Below are 18,131 nucleotides of genomic sequence, written 5' to 3' on the forward strand. Positions count from 1 at the left end.
TCTCCTGCTGTGTATTCCCCACTTTAAGTCATATTCCTTAACATTTATTAGCAGAGGGAGACCATAAATCCTGCTTCCCGTAAATGTGCCTAATAATAAGATGAGCAAAGAAACTAAAGTGAAGTAGACAGATTCAGGGAGAAAGAAAGAGTGAGAAGGAGAGACTAAATGATACATACTTCAACTTGTGCTTTCCAGATGCAATGACCTAAAATGTTCCCCATGCCACGTGAACTATTCTTTAGTATTTTTTACCCACCCTTCCATTCCCAGGCAGTCATTCCTGAAATTGGGCAGACACCCATGGAAGCCCTACTTTGCCATCAGAAAGCAAGAGAATAACTCCCCCTTGGATCCTTTCAGTTCTACTGAATTTCTCTCAAAAGAATGCCATTCTACAGGAGCAATATGCAACATGGGAAAGAAGTATTCGCATTGCCCACCCAGCTGGCACCTTGGATATGGAGCAGCAGAAGAAAAGATTTAAGTGTTTGCCAAGAAAGGACTAAGCAAGCCTGAAGTACAGTCTTAGGTTTAGCATCATACTGTCTTTTCATTTATCATTTTCCTTCAAAATATGGTTTGCATTTCCAAGATGTACTACATTGATAGATTCTCACATGACTGTGAACATGTTTACAATTTTGCAGCCTTTTTTTAGCGCTAAAATCTGCAAAGATCTTCAAGTAGTTGGCTAGAGAAAATGAACGAGGATCTATTCTGAAGTGCTAAGTAATAGCCCAAAGCATTAATGTACACATCACACACCCAAAGGACTTCTACTTACTCTTTGCAGGATAAAAATGGAGATTACATGCAGTTGCTAACCATTTTCAGGGCTAGACATTTATAAATCGGGGGGCATTTTTCTTCCAAATAGGAATCTAAGCATAAGAAAAAGATGTAAGAAAAGGACTGGGAATGATTCCCCAACTCTGGCATACAGTACAATCAGTATTATGTGATCATAACATTCAGAGACGTTAAGCAAACAAAAAACATAAAAAAATACGATAAATGTAGCCTTTCAGAAATCGGGTGATAAGCTTCATTGGGTATTAAAATGCAACTATCTATGCTGGTCCCACCTAGCATAAAGCCAAGGACCTACTTACTAAAATTTAAGAGTAGTATGTTAAATGCTATCTATGAAAGAATTATTTTTATTGGTTTCACAAGAAACTGGCATGTCAGTTGTATCCCTTTCTCTTTCCTTTGTCTGTCTTGAAGCATTACTTTGTTTTGCCTAAAGTTAGATTCAAGCTGATCTGTCCTTCTGGACCTAACCACATATTTTCACTGATGTAGGGATGAATTCTGCAGCTACACCAAATTTCTCCTCAACCTGTGGAAGTTTCACATACACAAACTGAGTTCTAAAATTTTGCCATTTAAGATGCCCACTGGTACAGGAAGCTTGACAAAAGAAAACAAGAAACTGGGCAGTTACATATCAGCCCAAATATATCAGTAAGATTCTTGGCACCTGTTTTCATGTGATATTTGTTAGCTTCTTCAGGTCCGTCCAAAGTGTTATGATGGACCAAATCTCAAGTTAAGTTTTTCAGCATGCTGTCTCTCTCAGTATCCAGTACTAAATGCCCACTATCCCATGTTAGACAAATATGAATTAACCCACTCTCTAGAAAGGTCAATTGCTAGGGAGAAGCTTAAGCTCTGAAATGATGAGGTCTTTGTCTTTTTGTTCCCGTACACAAAGAATATACCACAATTCCCAAAAAATAGGCAGGTTTTTTTCTAATAACATGAGTGTCATTCTTTTGGTTGCTTATGTGTGGAATCAACACTTTCATAAGCAATCCTAGCTGACATGCTCAGAGCAGGAAAATAAATTCCTTACTTTCTTGAAAATTACAAATACCAGGAAATAACAGAACATAACAAAGCATAGATTAAGTGCCTACAAAACACCTGAAATGTAAACATATATACAACTACAATCCATGGTCCAGACATGGGTCATGAACATATTTCTCCATTATTTGGTTCTGTAGTACCCCGTATTCAGCATCTGGTCTACTTATTCTCTCATGTTCAGTTAACCAAATGGTCTCACTGTGACATAAATGTTAAAGACTCTTTCTCTTGTTTGGAAGAGGTGGTCTCCCACATGAGGAGACAGCACCTGGGATAAACTCCCCTTGGGAGGAAACCCAGGTAAATGGACACAGAAGGTGTTGCAGTGAATTCCAGTAGCTACCCTGGTACAGACAGCTGGGTCGTCAAGACCATGCTCTTGCTTCACAGTTTTAAAAAGTCTGCAAAACCCAAACTCCTCCAGAGATGAACTGTGGGATGCCTTCTCTTATTCCATTTGTTCCCTTCAGGAGGGATGAGGACAAGACCTCTACTGACAGTTTCTTACCTTTAGTGGTCTTTCCATGCTCACTAGGACATAGGCAGAGAGGTATAGGCTAAAAGAACATGAATTGCTCAAATTTTAATCAGAGACTTGACTACCTGCCAAACCATCCCAGAACTGGTAAGGAATCAAAAGGTCTTAAATCACATTTTAAACACAGGCTTTAAATCATGTGGACTTTACATTTATAATAAACTACATGCTTTATATTTTTATATATAAAACTCCATCAGTAACAACTCAAGCCAAACACTCGCTAAAACCAAATTATTCCCATGACTAGAAGCGCAGATTTTTTAACCATATATTAGAACAGAATTTGAACAAAAGAAGTCATAGCGCTATTCCAAAATTGTAACTGGCAAATTTTAGAGACAAAAAATTGTCAGTCTCAGATACCTGCTGTGAGACTCCTAATTCCATATTTATACTACTAAAATACAATGCACTTACTTTCAGAAGCAATGAGACTCCACAAGTTCCTCTGTGGATAGGGGTCTAAAGAACTTGAATAATCCTTATTTAGGATAATCTCAGCTTTACAACTCTTGCTATTTTCCATTGTAAGGATACAAACTGCTAACTATTACGTCTGATGTATCTTGTTGGGAATTTGGGACCTGCATGACTTATGTTAAATAATATTTGGATATTTCATATTTTTCTTGGATTGACCTACACATTTGCCTTGATGCCAGAATGAGGAGAAAATGAAAAAATATTTTAAGAGATCCCAGTTCTCAAACCATTTAAATTACAGTCCTGAATGTTTTCTCATTACTTGACTCCAGCTAAAGGAGGCCAACATGGTTCATGCAGGCATGGAAGTAGGTGCCATATTTTATTTCAGAAAGATTAACAGCCATCATAACCAGAGAAAGCAGATTCCTTTGCACTGTGACATGAATGGCAGAGGTTATGGCTATGACATAGGCCAAGATGTAAGGACACACATTTTTGCCTGGATGCTCACCCACAACCTCTGGATCAGCATCAAGCCGTCAGTATATTAAGCCCAGAACTTACAGCAGGATCCGCTTCTGCAGAGTCCTATTCCTGTGTGGCATCTCATTCAGTGGTACTGTGCATTGGATAAGAGTTCAGTGCAAGATCAGAGCTTTGATTGCAAGCTCTTTGCGGCAACAAGGTTGTCTAATTCTATGTTTTATAAAGTGCTGTGAACATCTATAAAGCTATATAAAAGCATAATAAATAAAGTGACAACAGAAGCAATAAAACAAACGTAAGGCTAGCGGATGGAAGCAGTCAGTAGAAAACCAGCAGTGTTGGATGCAGTAACCAACTACCGCATATATATAGCTACTGGAAACCATACGGGTCATATCAGACAGCAGCAGCAAAAATGCCTCTTCCGTAAAGCATACTTATCCTAACATTTTGCCAGATTTGTGTTATTTTCCTATACCATTATACATTGGCTAATCTGGGTGTACAGTGTAACCCAGCTTCATGCATATCATCCTTTTTTACCACGTAAAACTTAATCCAGGGAGCCTGGTGGCATCCAACCCAGTTAGGATTTCCTCCTGTATATACAATTCTAACAGTGGTTGACAATGTTTGACTGTAGAGGGGACAGTCAAAGAAACAGGGATGTTACTCATTGAATACCTGTTTAACCGAGAAAAATAGCTTCTCCTTGGTGGTTTTACTACCTATGTGTTTGCACACAATGGAAAATCTAGCAGGCAGAATGAATCTGTTTGTTTATAATGATCAGGTAGAGAGAGTCTAAAATTCCTCTACAAAGATCTAGTCACAACCTACCAACTTTTTTGTGAATACCCACCTCCTGGCCCACGAATTCAGATCCACTCTCCCAATGCTTTTCACAACAATGTCAATCAAATGCATAAAGAGTCAATAGTAGCAATTTAGAACTCAATAATCTCTACATACAAATAACGAATGTATACATGTCTCTTCACCTGAAACAGTATTTTAGCCAAGAACTCCTGGAAGCTGGCAGAGCTCCTTTAATAACCAGATGAGGAAACCTGAACTTGCCCACGTGAGAAGAGAGTGTTTGTTCTGTTTATATTAGATATGAGACCAAGGGAGAGATTCAGATTCGCACTTAGAATTTCCCAGTGTTTGGAAACACTGTTCCAGTGTTTGGAGTTTTAACCTCTGACCTGTCTCTAATCAAGGTGTACATATATACCTCAAATCAGATTCTACAAAACACTCACTTAAGTATTTAATGGAGAACAGAGTAACTTTGATTTTATGTTTTTCTACAGGTTTCTTTCCTGTATCTTGCAAATCAGTGGTAAAACAGAGACAGATAAACTTGAGGAATTTTCTTTAAGAAGGATTTTTTTCTTTAAGACAGCTTCAAGTCTCTTAACCATTCAAAATCACATTAGTAAAAATGGCAGTACAGATCCCAAACTCTGGATACAAATATATAATCTCAGAAGTTGAAGCTAGAATACTCTAAAAACAATCCTTACTAAGGATAAGCACATACAATTACATTATCATGCACTACAGACCAACTGGAAGAGTTTTTAAGGGTGAAGATTTGCTGCTGAGGACCCGAAGTCCACACACTAAGCATTGAGGGGCAGGACTGTGGGGCTTTCTGATTTTGGGGGTTTTTTTTGTTTGTTTGGCTGCTTGTTTGTTAAACTTCAGACCAGTCAGGTCCCATGGCCTGAAAGCCCTATAGCAGCTGGAGTGCATTAGCCACAATGCTGTAGTGTATCTTGCAGCATAGTTTCATCTGAAAGGAATCCAGTTCATCTGCTCCAAGATCACTTGCCAATTGCATATCAAAGCAAGGTAAACGGGGACAACACGGGAGATTGTCTGTAAAAGAGCACTCCTGAGCTGAACTAAAACATGCAGGTAGATTTTCCCTGTGCACATTCTTTGGAAAACTCACTGTAATGTGGAGACTGGCAAAGCTCACTGACCCACAGAACCTTTTCTAGTGGTTTGCAGGGACAATGCCATCATTGGTATGGCCTTCCTATGTAAAAAAACCAACTAATAAATTATATGAATAGAAAACTAAGATAACGTTATTCCTTCCCTATAAACAGTTTTTCCACATACCAATTGGTCTAACTTCACCAACAGGTCTGCTATGTAAATGCAAATGGAAACAAGAGACAGTCCAAGCAACTATGAAATTAATAAACTGATCAGTTATGTAATTCTTCTGTTAAGTTATGATCACATTATGGAAAACTCTGAGAAATCTTACCCTAAGCGATTCCTACATCGTTTCCTTTCAAGCCTCCTCACAAATGACGTGTGTTGGCTCCAGTGTTATGGCAGGAGACTATACGTTTACCTTGATTTACTTAGTCTAATCAGAAAAAAAAATAAATTAAAACATCTTTATATTCAAGCAATCTGATGTAACAGAGTACATTGTCTCCCTGTAGGCATTAGGTGTAAAACCACAGGTAACAATGAGGTCTTTTAAAATTAAAGGAAAACTGAAAATTTCTACATACACCCTTTTCTATAAAATCTAAACATCTGCTTAAGATCCTGATGCAGTAACACAATATGTCTGCAGCTTTCACGGTTATGAGTAAATACATCTCAAAACACAATATTGTAAAATCCATTTCTCCTCCATTTGCCTGCCAAATTCAGAGTTCAAAAATCTCTGACCTGGGTCCTCTAATCAGTTCCTGGCCCTCTCGCCTTCCGTGCAAGCTGCAAAGGTGAAGAGAGCTGGCCATGGCCAGCACTGCTCCCTCCTCTTGCCGGAGAGTCCTCAATGGCACATGTGTGCCAGATCCAGAAATATGTTGTGCTTCCTGCTGTCAGCCCTGACAAAGGAAGAGGTGTTGGAGGAAATGGGAGACACAGTAGGGCTGTGGCCAAGGCAGCAGAGATCAGGCGGGGGATCCACTTGGAGAACAAATGTATCTGTGCAGCTCAAACCTTCTATCAATTTTGTTTGGTAAGTGAGAATCACAAGCAGTAACGAAGTCTGGAGGCAAAATCACGGTATCTAAAGAAAATCTTTGATCTGTCATGTTATGGTCAGAGATATCCCCTGAATACATCACCAAGGGCTTAAGAAATATGAAAGCCTGAAAATTATTTTCAGCATACTTCATTATATTAAAAAGAACAGTTGCACCAAGTAAAGCCTTGAATCCAATTAGACAAGACTAGTAGCTGTATTTGAGCATCTTTCTGCTCAGGTTATACTTTGTGAACTGAAATGAAAATCTCCTTACAACGCTTTTAAGACATAACCTAAGCATACCGTTTGTGCTGCTCCCATCTCACAAATACATAGATGAAGGCAAAACAATACTTTGTACTTTGCTTGCGGGTGTACAAGGAACAAAATGGAAATTGAAAAAATAATTGGATTTTACTTATTTGTGAGCTAGTCCCAGATTAAAAATCAAGTTAATACACTGTTCTTATGATGAGACAAGGACTATGGTCCTTGTTACCTAAGGCTGTGAAGCAAGTCTGTGGAACTATTTCAAAACTTTAGAGTTATTCATGGTAGCCTAGTTTAGAATTGGCTTAGTAACATTTCTGTACATTATTTCATGTATCATAGCTGTGCATCAAGGTAAATGAATGGAAAGATACTTATTTGATGTTTAATATCAACACACCTTGTGAATATCATAGTATTCAAGCAGTTATTCTAACATGAAACACCTTTAAATTTGGAAGGCTTTTTAGCTGAGTCCATTTTATTTACCTCTGATAAATTATTTCTGATTAGTTACTTAGTATGAATTATAGAGTTATCAACTCTTCATGAAAGGGCTAATCCCCCCAACCTGATATTTTTCAAGAGGGTGGGGGTATTTCTTTATTGTGTTCTACTTCATTCTCTTTTATTTCATTTTCTCCTGGTAGAAGACACTGCCAAATATTTCAGAGCCCTTCTTGGCAAGTAGTAAAATAATTTGGACAGAGTGTACTGCAATTAGACTATTTTGGCAGGTTTCACATATTGGATTCTGATGAGAAGAGTATCAGTTTTAGCGTACTTGACCAGTTCATTATTTCAGATAATTCCTGCCACACAGCACCATTGCTACAGATTGTTTGCCTGAAAAATCAGCAAGGAGACGCATCCCAATCTCTATGTTTTTTCAAGTGCAGATAACATTAAATTAATAATTTTTTCTCCCCCATTTGTCGCTCACTCAAACTTAACTCATAAAACCTTATTTCTCTTCCTAATGTTCTGTGTCAGGAAACTGTTTTTTACTCTCCAGAATGTAGTATCATGTCACTTATTATACAAGCAAAGGTTGTAAACCACCCAGAGGAACACATTTGCATTGCTGTCATTGGAGGCCAAATTCAATTATTCCCTCTTTTGTTTGGCTTTGGCACCACAAAAATCCACGTACATAACCAGTAAGACACATTTTTTGGGGTGGAGGGGTGAGGATGAAGGTTGTGACCTTATGTAGGTTTCTGCACTCCTGAAGCCATAAGACATTTTTATTGGATCCTGTTCTAAATTTGTGTCAGCACTTCCTTTATAAATCCTTATTTTGATATGGATTATAAGCTGCTCATAAAAAAATCCATCCTAGACTAAAAGTCTGTTTTGTTGGGGTAGGGGTGTTAAGTACCAGACTTGATGATTTGGTCTTTCTAGATGTAAGATTACAAACAAAACACACCTTGTGAGAGTTCAGAAACATTTTCCAGTCAGAGACTTGTTCTCTTTACTCTTTACAGTTTTAGGCTGTTTGCTGGAGTTTTTATTTCCCCTACATGGCTTTTCCAATAAAAACTTCCAATGAAACCATCAGCAACATACCACAATGCGAGACATGCTATTATGTACATTTCTCCCCCTGCTAGGAAAAGTCATAATGGTTTGTGTTATTTCTTCCTTGCAGAGTTATCACCTTCTGAGAAAAAAAAAAAAAACAAAAAAAAACCCCACCAAAACAAGAACAAACCCTCATTAAACTAAATCAGGGTCAGAGAGTACTGAGGTGAAAAAGGGGTCAAGATCCATGTCCTCATGGTCAGGGAGAGTTGCTTTTCTTAAACTCTCTGTCTACATTGTGGCATTTCACAATAAAATAAAATTGCATTTTTACCTGTCACTAGACATTGCTCAGGAATCAGCACCTGGCTTGCCAGCATCCTCAGTTCCTCATGGCCATCTTGAATACATACCCTGATTCTTTCTGCAAGTGGAGCTGCATTGAGTAGACCTTCATAATAAGGTTAGAAATAACTGAGACAGTTTTAAAAACATAGCTTTTCACCCTTCCTTTGTTCTCCTGTCCTCAGAAAGCACGCATTTGGTTTCTGAAGGCAAAACTTGGTCCGCTAACCACTATAACCAGTGATTTCTCCAAAATTGCCTCATTGCTAATGATCTCACGTTGCAGAGCAACCTAAGGAAGCAAGCTAGACGTTCTCAGTACAGTTCTTAGTCACAGAAGAGCTTTGCTGTTTGCCTGTCTGTGCTCCACACACTATTAAGCACCATCAATGTGTTCGAGGAAAACACACATCGCTCTCACTGTGAGCTGTGTATTCCCTACCCACCAAAATGTGTTTGACAGACAACACGGCAATACGCAGAAGTCATGTGCAATACCTCCAGGAGTGACCAGCTGCCTCCGCGAGTCCTCTAAGAGAAGTACAAGTACATCTTAGCAATTTGAAAAGTTCAAGGCTGGTATTAACTTTAAAGACAAAAGTCCATTATGGAAAATGCTATAAAAAGCTGACAGTGATCAATATGTAGTTTTGTAAGAAACAAGAACTGCCCCCCAAGAATGCGTAATGCTGTTCACAGAATTGCATTGAGTTTAACTTTCTGGAAGCACCAAACTAGAGTGACGTGCCGCAGGGAGAGCGTCCGTGTGGTCTCTGGTGGTGGTGTTTTCACGATTATCGTAAATAATTTGATATGAGTGTTCCTAGCAATGTTGGTGGCTGAGTACTGCAGAAGCTGGATAATGCTCCATTGATGACTTGCAGAAGCCCTTGTATGTTTATATCTTCAGCAGACCATCAAATCCAAGAAATGCTTTGGTCAGTTTAACAACGATCCTGTGAAGTAAAGTAGTGCTGCCGTTATCGAGGATGTTAGCTTCTGCCTAATGACTTAAATTAGCTTTCATTCTCTGGGGTGACAGATGTAGTTGAACATTATGCAGAATATATTACCTTCCCATAATGGGATCATGACTTATTATTGATCTCTACTGCTTTCATCGCCACATCCACATCAGCTGTTTATGTCAATCTCAATAACTGGTTACATGTATATCTGCAGGGGCTACATGAGGACTTACAATTTCAAGAAAGCTTATGAATCTTGCTCATTGTATTCTGCATTTTCTGTTTTGTCAACTCTATTTTGTGGTATTTGCTGCTTAAAGATTTTTTTTTTCTTTTATTGAATATTAACACCTTTCTTCATTAAAACTCACAGATTTTATTTGTTGACCTTCTGTAAGGGAGTGGTTTCCATTAACAGTATTCAGATCTTAGGGAGCTGGTGGAATCTTACATTTCAAATTAGCAACGCCACGTACACAACCAGAAGGAAGAAAATCCAGATATTTAAAGTAGATACGTTCATAAGGGATAAGCCCTACAAGTTTAAATACGCATGGACATACTTGTGACATTTCCCACTGAAAACACGAATCCTGGTTAGACCCCTAGGAATGCAGAGAAATTAAGAAACAATACGAAAGAATGTCAAATGAATTTCATAACTTTCATCCATGTCTTCAGCTTTCTTGTTTAAATGAGGATAAGTCAGGCTCTTAATGAAATCCAGGAGATTTACCTGTCAGATACCTGCAGGGATCTAGGCCTCTGTTCTCTGCACAGTTTCAGGTCCTGATGTTTCACTTTTTTCTTCTTGCAATATGTTGATAATCAGAGTAATAAATAGAGCTGGAATTGCAGCATTTTCCAAAGGTTTTCTTTTTTCTTCTGTTCTCCTTAAACCCAAGCGCATAATTAAAAGAAAACAATTAGATAAATTCTTCTGTATTTTTACTAAATTAAAATTGTTCTGTATTTTTACTAAATAAATAAATTTTACTCACACACATAGCCAGTCACTAATGGGAGCTGGAAGCATAAATCACGATGGCAAGAAGACACATTCTCCAGAAGACTGAAGATGGAATCAAAACTGCAGCTTCCTCCAGTAAATGAAAGAAAAACATGTTTTTCCTTTGTTTTAGTTCACGAGCATGTAAATGACAGAGCTCATTTCTAGTACTCACTTCATGCTTCAAGGAAAAGAATTTTCCTCTGCACAGTGTTCCACACTTAGCATACTGAATCTAGCAAAAGCAGAGAACAAAAAACCCCCATGATCTTAATGACTACAGTTAGGAAATGAAGATAAGTTTTAGAGACTGTTGTACAGCTGAGAGCACAAAATATCCACTTACTGTTGTGAAATAAACAATAGAGCACATGAAGGCAGGGTATACCTGAAAGCAAATTACTTATTTATGCACTTGAAAATGTACAAACTAGAATGGGCATATACTAGGTGATGTCTAACTGGCACAAATAAACAATCAAGTTCACATACTCTAAAGATTTTTCCCTCAGAGATGCTTGTGCCTATATATTTGCATTCCTTAACTCTGTGCCTATTTTAATACTTTGTCCTTAGATTATAGAGATGATAATGCAGTCTACTATAGATGACCTTTGCTGAGTCACTGTAATTCTTAAACATTGTGTCTTTATTCAGCTAAAAAAGCACATATAATCCTGGCCATAAAACCACGTTTCCCAGTAATAGTTTTTATTTCTGCCCCAGCTGAATATTTTTGGGTGGAATGTTTCAATTTGCAAGGCCAGCAGGAGTTTGCTCAACCTGATCGTTGTTCTATCCACTGGACAACACAGCTCTGCATTTTTTTAGGGTAAGATTGAGGCACTTGAGTGAAGGTACACCACAACACAATACATTTCCTCCTGCCTCCAGTCTCAAATCATGATCTGCCTCTTATGCACTTTAAAGCAACAGGATCCTATCTTAATCCTTCAAGAGCTAATGTAGATGAAATTTTTCTCTATTAGGCTTAGTTCACTACAATTTTCTAGCTAGTCTGTCCATGTTCAACATCATTGTTTCTTCCTACATCAACTAGTATGTGAGCATGCCATAACAGTACATGACTGCTCCCTCATACTCTATCCAGAGGGAGATGCGTGTTGCAGAAAGTCGAAGAAACGCACACAGTACTTACAACGTGTTGAGATCTGCAATCTCCTTAGTTCCTGAGGGAGTCTAGCCCAAGGCCAGTCTCGCATGCAAGTACTTTTTATGCATTTTATAGAGCAGCAGTACCCAACTCTTTTGGTAAAGGGCCAAACATATCTGCATGTCATTCCAGACTCCTTATAGACTGTAGTATCAAATCCAATGACACTGTTGAAAAGGGTATATATTAAAATGTCCAAAGAGGAATGTAAAGTAAAACGTGTGGCTTCCATATGCAATTCTGTTCCCCAACAGGCAAGGATATAAATGTCTGGTTTCTGAGCAGTTGAAAAGAATGGTGCAGGATCAGGAACCTGAAGTCCCAATGCCTGCTATTCTCTAGTGGCTGGCTGTAAGTCTTCAAAAAACACCTCACCCTCGACAGGGATTAATTGGAGATTAGTCTTTCTGAACTGAGACAGAACTTCAGAGAAATACCGACTGAATATCCCCTGTAGCTGCAACAGACTAACATGAAATTACAGACCTTGGAAAAAAAAATCCTGGACTGAGTGGGAGAAAAACTACAGAATGCTCTTCAGTAGGTCCTGTGTACCAAGGGCTTTGTATCTAGCCAGGCTCTTCAAAAACATACCCGATTTAGTAACCACAGCAGGTCCCAGTAGTTACCAGTAGAAGAAGTTGTCAAGTGCACTCAAGACTGCCTCGCAGTAAAAGGAGGTACCCTACCCTCTGCTTCAAGCAAACTACAAGATCCTCTTTCAAAAACACTGGATGAACTGAGTTCTGCTGAACAGGGAATAAAGAAAGTATTTCTCTCTGCTCACATGCAGGTAGGAGGCTGGAGCAGTTCAGATATTTTGCAGGCAGGATTTGGAAGCAAAAGAAAAAAGGAAATTGGTATCTTTATGTCTCTGTGTGTCCTCAGTCTATTCTACCTACTCCCTTAACATCAGCTTTTGCATTAACTCCTCTGCCTGGCTGGATGAAGCCTCCTAGCAAATGTGAGATCAGAGCTGATAGGACAGAGATTGCTAATGAGGAGTTTCCCCCTCACACCATCCTGCAGTGGTACAAAGGTGCTGGCAACAGGGATGTGGGCATTGCCCTGGGGAGGTATGTGGGATAAGACACCGCTGCTGCACCCCACAGAGTGCTTTTCTACAATAATACAGAGAACCCTTCTGTAATAGATGCCCAGAGATGCTTGGGCCAGTTAACAGCTCTTGGAGTTACCCTTTTTTCCATGGTGTTTATGGATTCTGGATGCCAGGTTGGCATTAGCTATAGCCAGTTGAAATAAACTTAGCTAAGAACTTCCTTTAGAAGAATGAAAAATGAGTAGCCTCATGGCCCTGAGGTCTGGGGCCCAAAGTACTCTTCTATAGTGTCACGGCTCCATTATGGCCCGGTCCTGACCAGAGCTCATGTTTAACTGCTGAGTTGAAAACTCCTTGTAATTGTAAGCCTGAGCAACAGATGAGTTTATTCAACTTACACCATATGATAAAAAGACTCTGGGCCAGATTAGATAGCTTAGTTTACAAACAGTAAATGAGGTCATTTGACCCAGAAATCTTTGCTTAAAAGTTTGTCTAAGTAAAACATATGGAATATGTACATATACATATAAAACATAAAAAATGCCGTCCCATGTGTTCTCAAAGGCGTTTCACAAAACCGCACTTTTTTCACACAAATGCCATATTCATCTGAGCTTGCATAAATAAAACTGATAATATTCTTTGAAAGGTACCTGCAGGTATCTGGAGGGTTGTTAGTTCTTTTGTAATTTCCACAGGTGTACTTTAAGCACAACTTTTTGCAAGTCTGTTTAGCCTGGATGTATTTCTTTTCAATTAGGAAAACTCTGAGCAATGCAGACAATGGAAGCTCTTTCCACATTTGGAGGAAATTATTTTTGTTTTGCTTTATGAGAAAACAGTCCATCTGAGGTTTCTTTCAGGTGTTTCTATTTCCTAGCAAAAAATATTCCTTATCTTGTAATTTTCCTCACCGAGAAAACATCCAGAACTAGAGAACAGCTCTCTATTATGTTTATGAATTATCTGAGAGCATACTGCAAATTAGTACAATTTTTACTATCTGAAATAATTTAATGGTCACCCACAAATTGTGCAACTGGTTACCTAATATACATCATGTGACTTTCTCTTCCTTGATTAGATTAGGCAAATCTGAGCCAGGGGCTCAAAATGTGCTTTTCATGAGTGTTCTTATGAACAAAAAGGTACTTTCACTAATATTCACAGAAGGAAAATAAAAGCCGCAGGTCAGGAAATCACTAAAGCATGTGTTTAATTCCACCCCTCCTTAAGAAAGGAGTTACGCATACACTTAAGTTGCATTGCTTAACTGCTGCCTGAATGGGGCTGCTTTTCTGAACCAGAACCAACAAAGCAGCAGCCACAGTTCAATTCTCTTTAAACCCTAAAAATGGTATAAAGAGAATGAAGACTTCTGATTTATTTCAACAATCATGCCCTTTTAAAAAAGTAACTAATTTTGCATTTTTCTAACCTCTAATAGTTTGTATTCAGTTAAAATTGGCTTTCAGCCCTCTGTCCTCAAATTCTCGTGCCCTTGTCTGTTCAAAATACACTTAATAGAATAGCCTCCATATGTCCCATTATACAAAATTTGTGTTTTATAGCTAGATCCAAGAGTGATTGAAGTTAATGGAAAGATTTAATTGATTTCAATGAGAGTTGGATGAAGAACTGATATTTTAACTCTGGATGCTCTCTTTTGAACATTTTCGCTAAGGTGCTGATCCAACTCCCAGTGAAGTCAACGGAAGGATTTGTGTTGGGATTTGGATCATACCTCCGTTCTTCTTGGAGTCAAATCCCCTTTGTCAATATGTACACGCACAAATACGCATATCTAAATGAAAACAAATGTTTGGCAACTTGTGACAGAAAGTCCAAATCTGTATCTATGTATTTGGGCCAAACCAAAATTGTTACGCTTGACAAAAACATCATTATGCTGATCTGGTTTTGGTTTTTGCTTACTAGTAATTGTTTGGTGCATATAAATCTAACTTCTCATATTTTATTTTTCACATAAATGTATTCTACTGTCACCGTAGACAGTAAAATGAGAGGGATTTCTATGCAAAACTCTTATGTTCAGACTTGTCATAACTTTGACAAAAATAATCCTCTCGGACTAGAACTTTCCATGCTTGGTCTCCATCAAAAGCAATTCTGGTTTTGCCAAGTATGAAGAAATTTGCTTCAGCTCCTTCTTAGTTTCCAAAATACAAAAGGTTTCTCATTTAGGATCCATCCTATACTCAAAACAAAAGGGATGTGGGCTGGATTCCCAGAGGTGCGGTGCTCTTGCAGTTCTCATTGGCTTCACTGTTTCTAAAATCAGCTTCTGGGTTTAAAAACCATGAATGTAAGGGGATGAGGGAATACCGACTTGGACACAATGAGCCAAACGGAGCCTTGGCGAGCACAGTTGTGGAGAGTAAAGATGTTGCTGATTGCTTCATCTGCTGAAAGTGTGCATTATGTGCTATATATATATGTTATGCTATGTGCTAACATAGCAGTTTTCATGGTAGCATACAAGGACAAGGACAAGAACAAGATAGACATCAGGGGAAGATTAAGAGATTAAAAAGAATGTAAATCTTGCAAATCTTTGCAGACCTGTGTGTTCAAAACAACTGAAGCAGTCTTTTCTGCTATATGGACAAAAAAAAATAAAAATCACAATTTATGTAGCTAACAACTCGCAGCAATCCATAAAGACAAACAAGATTTTCAAGACCCAGTGACAAAATAATTGGTTCAGCCCCCTGCATCTTTTCTAGAATGGTGCAGACACCCTTCCATTTTAGGCTAAGATGATTCTTTCTGTGTTGTGTTAGCCCTGCAAGTACCAGCTCAGATTACTAATTAAATGTTGAGGTCATTCTGCAGTTACTTAGCCAGTGTCTTCACAGGAGAGGTGCTCCCACCCTCTGACCATCTTCGTGGCCTCCTCTGGACTTGCTCCAACAGGTCCCTGTCTGTCTTATGCTGGAGACCCCAGAGCTGGATGCAGTACTGCAGGTGGGTCTCATGAGAGTGGAGTAGAGGAGCAGAATCCCCTCCCTTGACTTGCTGGTCACACTGCTTTTGATGCAGCCCAGGATGCAGTTGGCTTTCTAGGCTGCAAGTGCACGCTGCTGGCTGACGTTGAGCTTCTCATCCACCAACACTCCCCAAGTCCTTCTCCTCGGGGCTGCTCTCAATCCATTCTCTGCGCAACCTGTATTTGTGCTTGGGATTGCCCCGACCTATGTGCAGGACCTTGCACTTGGCCTTACCAAAGTGTAAACTTGCAATGAGAATTTAGAATTATATTAAAAGGTAACAGAGTGACCAAGAAGCTGTTTAGTAAGTGGGTACTTCTTAAAATATAGGGAAATTACAAAACTACTTTAACTATTGAAGAAACACAACATTAACAGAGTAGCAAGGTAGAAGAAGGTGAGGCAAATGGGTAGCACCTGTAAAGACACCAGTAGATGGGACTGGAATAATTATAATTCCCTACAGGTTCTCCTCTGACCTGTGCAATCCAATTAATTTCTGATTTGTCTGCTCCATTTATCAATCATTGGCTCCTCCTCTATTTTTCTCTTTACCACAGTAGAGCTTTATCCCCAATTAAGGTTTCAAGACATTATTATAGTAAGATGATGATGATGGAAAGACTAAATTGACTGACAATCAAGCCCATACCTTGGGAGCAAAAGAGTCAGAGTCAAGAGAAGGAATGCTATCACCTGGGACAGTAGATAGAATAGTTCAGTTGGAAGGGACCTACAATGATCACCCAGTCCAACTGCATAGGTGATATGTCCAACTGCAAAAGTGACAGTGATTTGAAGGGCATCTGCGGCTAAAGAGAGAAAATAATATAGAACGTACAAAAATTCTGTAGTTTGAGTATCTACTTACAACTCATGGAAGAAAACTAGGTCCCTGAAACAGCCTGCCGTGGTGTTTATCTAAGCTTTTGCTTGTTTTATAGGCCTTGCTACTGCTTCTAATCCCATAAAGTAAACAAATTAAAATAAATGAAATGAGAATACAAAACTTCCCCTAGCAATAAATAGGCTGTGAATTAGAGAACAGCAGTAGCTGCTTTCAGATGGCTAGAACGGTAAATGCAAACATGCTGTAACAGTCCCAGAGGATGACAGATGCCAAAATGTCCAGATGATCTGTTCATTCATCTCCAGGCAGGTACTGACAACAGCTCCTCTCTAAAGGGGAGGCTGAATACTCTGTTGACACCTCATTTAACATCTACATCAGACAACTGAAATCCCTTCGGGATGCCTGTGCCACACAGTTCTTAGTCTCTAGACCAGAGGATGATTTTAAGGCGTTTCTCCAATGCCCGATTTACAAAAGGCAGCAAAATCTTGGCAGAATAAGGGATGCCCTTTCAAATACATCTCTATGCTTGGTTGACAAAGCTGTGCTCAGCTTTGTAGTTTTTCCAGACTGAAAAAGCCAAAATATATCACAGGGAGAAAACAAAAGCAAAGTCTTTTTCTAGAAACCGTTGTTCTGAAAAGAGAATCTACACTTTATTTTTTTTCAAATCTTGATTAACTTGATCACCTTCTACTAAATCCCCTATCTACTAAATCAGGTGTATAAATTTAGCCTATCTCCTAATTTAAGTCTGAAAACAGTTTTCTGTACTGACTGCACATTCAGGAGCTAATTCACAAACAGACATTAGAACTCATTATACTTCTTTTTCTTCGTATTTAACCCTGCTACCTGTGCCTCTTTACAGGCTAAATTACACCAGCTTCTGTGGGAGGAAGATTTAAGTCCTGACCCACAATCTTACAGCACTGGAGTGGCCTGTCTTTGAGAGAATGAGATTAAGTGTGCATAATCTGTCTGAGAAAATTCAGATTGGTAAACTTGGCAGGACAAAAGGACAAGTCTTCAAACTGCTTTACTTAGCAAGATTTGGAAGAAATGCGCCGACTGTACATTCTCTACCCTCATTATACTCTTGGAGTTTTGACTTCCTCTGTTGCTCCCTAGCCACAGATAGGTATCTAAACATAGGGAAGGCAGACTGTTTTCACAGCTGCTATTACCGTGTTATACCTATGTACTGTAGGCCACACAGGGGGAGCACAGTCACTTGACTATTAAAATAATAAGATGTCATTTAAATCAATGGGTTTTAATTGTGCTCCTTAACATTCAGTTCTGTACCTAGGAAAAAAGTTGCTAGGAAAAAGAGAGTAGGTAGATTCCTGTGGGGGAATCAGAACAGAAAAAAATGCAATCTTATAAAACCACCACCACTTCGCAGCTCTTTGTCTATACTTGACAGCGTATACGTGGCTCTGTGTTTCAGACGGTATCAATGCCTCACAAAATCTAATCATCTGGTAGGCAAAATGGCACCTCAGGAATATTTTTTTTTCCCTTCTAAATAATCACTAAGAAGACAAAGAAAAGATATGAGTCCAAA

The sequence above is a fragment of the Balearica regulorum genome, chromosome 4, assembly GCF_011004875.1.
Source record: "Balearica regulorum gibbericeps isolate bBalReg1 chromosome 4, bBalReg1.pri, whole genome shotgun sequence".
Lineage (NCBI taxonomy): Eukaryota > Metazoa > Chordata > Aves > Gruiformes > Gruidae > Balearica > Balearica regulorum.